General features: G+C 37.0%; 1 long non-coding RNA gene across 1 annotated transcript; it reads right to left on the bottom strand.

Moving 5' to 3' along the window:
- Nucleotides 1-657: 657 nt before the first annotated feature.
- LOC114608677 lies at nucleotides 658-5993 on the bottom strand. The gene is made up of 2 exons (XR_003709402.1): nucleotides 5801-5993; nucleotides 658-957 (listed from the first exon to the last, which is right to left on the bottom strand). It is a non-coding gene; the product is annotated as an uncharacterized LOC114608677 (long non-coding RNA).
- Nucleotides 5994-6384: the final 391 nt, after the last annotated feature.

The raw sequence follows: 6384 nt of genomic DNA, 5'->3' as shown, positions 1-6384 counted from the left end.
CTAGAAACACTCTTCTTTGTGTAGACATTTGAAGTTCCTAGAAATGCCAATGCTTAGGAAAATTAAGCTTTTTTGTGTGTTTGCATTTTTCTAAAATTCAGAACACAGTAACTCCAACTGTGTATAATTCTGCTTAAAGGCTAATTGTGATATTCTGCTGCCCCAGCTGAGTAGAAAACTTCAAAACAATTGTATCTGCACTGGGCATGGTGGCATATGACTGTAATCTTAACAGCTAGGAAACAAAAGCAAGCAGATTTGGGTTTTGAAGCTGCCCTGATCTTCATAGTGAATTTCAGTATAGCTTGAGCTACCAGTACTATCAGTCTCAAATAAAAAATAAATAAATATGTAAAATACATAAATAAATTTAAATACTTTTACTTATTTTCCTAATTTCTAATATGCTATGTCATCCTTGCTTCCTCCTGAATCCGGAGTTCCTGATTCAATAACTATTAAATAAATCTGCAGTCTCCTGCAGAAGTGAGGGTAGTTAACTTTGGAGTGTAGAAAGGAAGGGATATCTGAAGAACTAACTGGTGTCTTGATTTTTCTTAATCCTTCAGTTATTCATGTTTTTTTCATCTCTATCTTCAAAGGTACAGATTCCTCCAGTGTGATGATATCTTAAACCATAAATGCTATAAAAATGCATTTATCAATTACATTTTTTATTTCTATACACTGTATTATTTTGCTAGGTGTGAGACAGAAGAACACTGATAACTGGATAATTTAAAGTTGACATTTACTCTTTCCGTTTTGGGAAGTCAGACTCTCAGGTCAATGGGGCAGTATGGCCATTCTGTCTCTGGAGATGTTCGGGAAAGATGCACTCCACTGGCTTCTAGCCACTGGTGGTACTGGTGGTTTCTGTGCTTGTACTCCAGCCTTTCTCCTCGCCTGGTACCCTTCCTGTGCCCCAGTCATCTTCCATCGGAGCACGCCTGTATCCTACGAAGGTAACAGTAAAAAATGGGTTAAAGAATACCCTGTTTTTAAATTAAGTTATCTTCTGGGGTGCTGGGAACTAGACTCTCAGCATATCTTAACATGTTTTCTTTGGGAGATTGTTTTTATTGTTCATTTGTTTTTGTTTCTTTCCTGTAAAAAGAAACAAAAACAAACAAACAAAAGTGCTCATAGCTTACCCAGATTGGCCTCCTCATGCCTTAGCCTCCCAAGTAGCTGAATTACAGGAGTGTGTGTGTTTGTGATCTTTTCTTAAGTATATCTAGTCATGAGCTAAGTAACATTGACATTCTGTCAAAGATGGGTCCCATCCAGCTTCTAAAAGTTTGACACAGGGCCAAGTCCACATGGTTTTGTGGGTAAAGGAACTTGCCACCCAACTGTGCCAACCTGATTATCTGAACTCAACTCCTCTAACTCATGTAACATCAAGAGAAGAAAAATAAAGGAACAAAGTTGTCCTCTGACCTCTACAAAGGTCCCACATACAATCACACACATCATCCATGTGTGCCCCGGCATGCACACTAATAACATAATTTTTAAACTATAGCACATACCACTGGGTCCCAGGCAGTGACACTAAACAGCCATGCTTCTTTATGCATTTGCTGTGCTACAGATTGATCATTAAAAGTCCGAGGGGGAAGTGGGCTTTTTTTTTGTTTTAAAGAACGAACCCAGAGAAGGAGTTCGTCATCATTCTTACCCAATCCGCTATCCAAAAAGTCATTACATGGGGACATTTAATCCCAAGAAAGACTGAAAATGCAACCATTGACTCACTGCCCAGGAAAAATTTGAGGCCTATTATTAAAGAACATAGAAGGGGTGTTATAGGCAAACAGGGGTCTTTCAAGAAGAATAGTAGTCTCTGGGTTGTTACAATATAACTCAAAAGATGCCACTACATAATGGCTTACTGATTTCAAAAGCTAATTTGTATTGTTTGTACTAACTGCCAGATACATACATGGCAGGCATAACATTAAAATGTATTCTCACCACACTCAGATACATGGTTAAAAATGGTTCTTTTTCCCTCCGGAGCTAGTCATGTATCTTCTCCTCACTGAGTGGTAAAAAAGAGTGATAAAAATTAACTTTTGAAATATAATATTTCTTTCTCCTACTTTGGAAAGTCTGTTTGAGAACTCGGTGTATATTTGTTTTGTTTTATTTCCTTTAGCAATCTCCATTCAGTGCTACTGCAGTAACTGTCCCCTACGTGGCATGTGGCAGTGTGAGAGGTCAGGGTTCATGTGCTTTCTGGGTTTAGGGAAAGTGGGAGGATGACACATGAGCTGACTTCTAGGTGTGCACTGATCCTGAATTTCAGCTGGTAAAGAGCCATGGTCATCTGTTCTCTGTTCTCCTGAAGAAGGACAATTGGGAGTAGAAATGTCTCAGTCTTTTCGCATTATGCCACAGGGGTCTTTCAAGAAGAATAATAGTCTCTGGGTTGTTACGATATAACTAAAAAGATGCCACTACACAATGGCTTACTGATTTCAAAAGCTAATTTGTATTGTTTGTACTAACTGCCAGATACATACATGGCCAGCATAACATTAAAAATGTATTCTCACCACACTCAGATACATGGATACATTCTGCCCCATGCCAGAACAAGACCTCTCCATAGACTGGTTAATGAAGTTAAATAACACCCTCCACACAAAGAGATGTGCCAACCTACCCCTATATACACACCTCTCCCTGAGTTCCTCCATTTCTTTCTTCCCAAATATGCTCACCAGATAGGACCCAAGAGCTCTAGGTCAGAGGATGGCTCACTTATTTGGTAAACAATTTTGTTTGATTGGAATAGTTACCAGATACACATATTACTTATTGATGTAGCATTAAAACACATTCTCGTGTAGACATGTCTGCTCACTCTCCCCTCTGAGACTTTAGCCTACAGGGGGAAGTCAGGATGGAGAATAACTGCCTTCTTGCTCTCCCGTCTTCAGTTTCCTGGGAATATAGGATGTAGATTCAGGCTTGCTTTCTTTCTTCAAGTCCAGATTATCCTTGAGAAGAGCCAGTACTGCCCTTTAGCCACAAAGCTGTAACATTTCAAAGTTAGGAGGAAACTCACTAATCTAAATTTAACTGCTTGCTTCTTGATACATTTAGGGGAGGTAAATAATTCAGAAAATGTCCTTTGTTGTTGTTGGTGGTGGTGGTAGTGGTGGCTGTTTAATTTATCTATGAAGCTTAGATTCCAAGGTTTTTTATAACAAACTTTGGTGGTACCAGTCTCTTCTTTAGTGAAGAATTTCAAGTTTACATCAGTAGAGCAAGAAATAGAACGTATGTATCAAATTCAGGATTGTCAGCATTTTTGCTTATGTTGCTTCTTCCATAAACTTCCTCCTGCTTAACTCTCAAAATAAGTTCCAGCGATGTGTGGTTGTAGCTTGGTTAGTAAGCTTAGCATGCACAGAGCCCTGAGAGGAAATCCCAGCACCATGGAAACAGTCCTGTGATATTCCTCCACCGCCCCAGCACACAAGAAGTAGAACCAAGAGGATCAGAACTTTAGGGTCATCTGAAGCTACATAGGGAATTTGAAGCCAGTCTACTAGATTAGCGATTATGTCTCAAAAATAAATGAATAGAGCAATTTCAAATATTCTATTCTCTCTCTTTATATTTCTGCCTGAATTCTACTTAGAAACCCTTCCAAAAGCAATAGCACTTGGGAGCCTTAAGCTAAATAGGGGGAAAACCTGAATACAGAACTGCATAAGAAAAAAATTTTTTGGCAAACTTGTATAATGTGAAAGTAAAAAAAAATCCATAATAAACTCTATTTTATGATTTTACTTCAATCTGACAAATTACACTTTTAAAGTCTTTTGTACATGAAACGTTGTCATTCTTTCTGCGACTAAGATTTATTGTTGACTCATAATAAAACATTATTTGAAGTGTAACTGTTCCTTTTTAATTTTCTTACTTGAAAGTTTACTGCTCATTTTCTTATTACAGTAAATAAAAGAAAGCCAGAATGGAAATTATATATTCACTGTGAATATAATTACATTTCTGAAATATGGATTTGGGAGAGGAAGTGTAAACCATAGGCACACATTTGTAGAAAATTTGTAGAATTGAACAAGTTCCACTCCCACTCTCATTAACGTTTCTAGTTATTCTGTAACTACTTCACTTCTATGGGAAAAATTGTATTTTAAAAAGAGAAAAATTACAAATTCTTTTCTTGATGTAATTTTCTGATCTCTTAGGGTTTTCTGATTATTTGGTTTTGTTTTTGTTTTTTGACCCAATGTTCTTGTGAAATTGCAAAATATTTCCACTGCTTATCCAGTTACACAATATATACCAAGACTTCCAGACGGCTTCTTATAACAAAGTCAGAGCAATCCTGTTTCTATGACATTTGCTCCATGAGAAAATTCCAAAGATGAATGATGTAAATACATTATGGCCGAGAGACCAGACACTTGAGAATTCTTAAAGTCTTCTTTTACTCTGGGATACATGGAAAGTCCCTGTTATACTATTTCAAGGCTAAGGACTCTGCTGAGTGTACAAAAGATGTTGGATACAGGGGGAAAAAATGAGCCTGAATTCTAATCTCTCTTATGCTCTATTATGCTTTGCTGTTTGGTACCTTTCTAATTCATTTGAGCATATTATCATATCCAAAACATAGAGAGAATAGGTCTCTCTATGTTTCTCTCTCTCTTTCCCTCTCTCCCTCCCTTCCCCATAGACAGCATAAGTAAGCATAGTTAAAGAGCATATTATGTTATTCTAACATTAGTGGTTTTGAATCTGTATCTAATAATTCAAAGAGAACTAGACAATGGTTATAGAAAGCATCTTTTTAGTGACAATATTAAAAAGCCTAATTGACTTCCACACGCTTAATGGGAAAACCAGAGTTTGAAAGAAAAGCATTATGATCAGAAAGAAAGCAACAAAGAGAAGACTGCGGGATGAAAAGAAAATACCAGAGGACTGTGGAAAAGAAGGATGCTGTGTTTCAGAAACCTTAGCTTTAATAAAGCAAAAACTTGGTAAATTATGTCAATAAATTGTGTGATAAAATAAGCTTGCCTAGATAAGCACCCAGGGATTTACCATCTAAATTGCTAAAGTTCATGTATTCAAGAAACTCTTATTTTTAAAAATGGCAATATTAATGCTTCAGGGTTTTTTTTCTTAAAATATCAGGGTGCTATGAAAATTAAAATGTGTTGCTCTTATAACCTGATTAGCCACAAGTTGTTTTTGGAGCCTAAACAGGCTTATATATTACACCATAATTATTTTAATAATATGGCAATCCTAATGATGACTGAAATGAATGTACTGTGTTATATTTTGAAGTAATACATGAACATACAACCTCTTTTGCTGATGGACACCATCCTGTTAGATTGTGGATGCTCAGGTCATATATATGGAACTGAATTGAACTAATTAGACAGATTTTTTTTTTTGCTTCCGCTCAACGTTACAGGCTTCTTCAAAGAACGCTACTCAAGTCTGATAGGGACCAAGAGCCCCAGAAAATTCCTGCTGCTTCCTGGATTTTTAAATACCCAGTGCACTTCAGCTAGTCCGTAAAGTGTAAGGTGAGAAATGTCCCAGTTAACATACGGATACAAAGGAAAAATCCAATCGCTCTGCAAAGGACCTTTCTCCTCTAGAAATCAACACTATGTCAGAGTAAGTAGATCGTACATGTACATTATAAAAGTATCTAATTTTCATGACTCATAGTTGCCTCAGGAGGACTTAGGGACGAAGACACTATACATGCTAAGAGAGGTTTCCTCTTTACCTTTATGCACCATTAAGCAATCCAAATTATTCTTGTCAAACTGCCAGGATTGAAGCAAACTCTGGCTTTCCTGGTGTTCATCCAATCTTCTGTTTGTCATGTCACGCTCACTCCATGGACACTTTTAAACATTAAGTTCTTCTTCCACCTTTGGACTTCAGACCAATAATAGATGCTAGACATTTCAATGATGGTTTAGTTAAGTGGGAAAATATTCAGTGGATACAGATAATTATACTAACAGCATTTGTGGGACACTTAGTATGTGCCAAGCAGAGAATCTTACAAGGTTTTTATTTTTTTTCTTCCAGGTTAACTCTCACAGGAAATGAAGAAATTGATTTTCAGAGGTTGGGTAACTTATTAAAGGTCAGAGAACAAGTTATAAAATAAGCCACAATTCTAACCCAAATTGGACTTAACCACTTAGTATTGATTATGTTGTTAATAGAAAAGCAAATCACTAAACTTTACACAGGGCAGGACACAGTGGCCATGCGTACAGTCTCAAACTATGGAGCCTGAGGCAGAAGAATTGCCATGAGTGAGAAACCAGCCTTAGATAAATGCTGAGACCCTGTCTC

The sequence above is a fragment of the Grammomys surdaster genome, unplaced genomic scaffold (genome assembly GCF_004785775.1).
Source record: "Grammomys surdaster isolate TR1022 unplaced genomic scaffold, NIH_TR_1.0 125928, whole genome shotgun sequence".
Classification (NCBI taxonomy): Eukaryota; Metazoa; Chordata; class Mammalia; order Rodentia; family Muridae; genus Grammomys; species Grammomys surdaster.
This window is presented reverse-complemented; position numbering and strand designations above follow the sequence as displayed.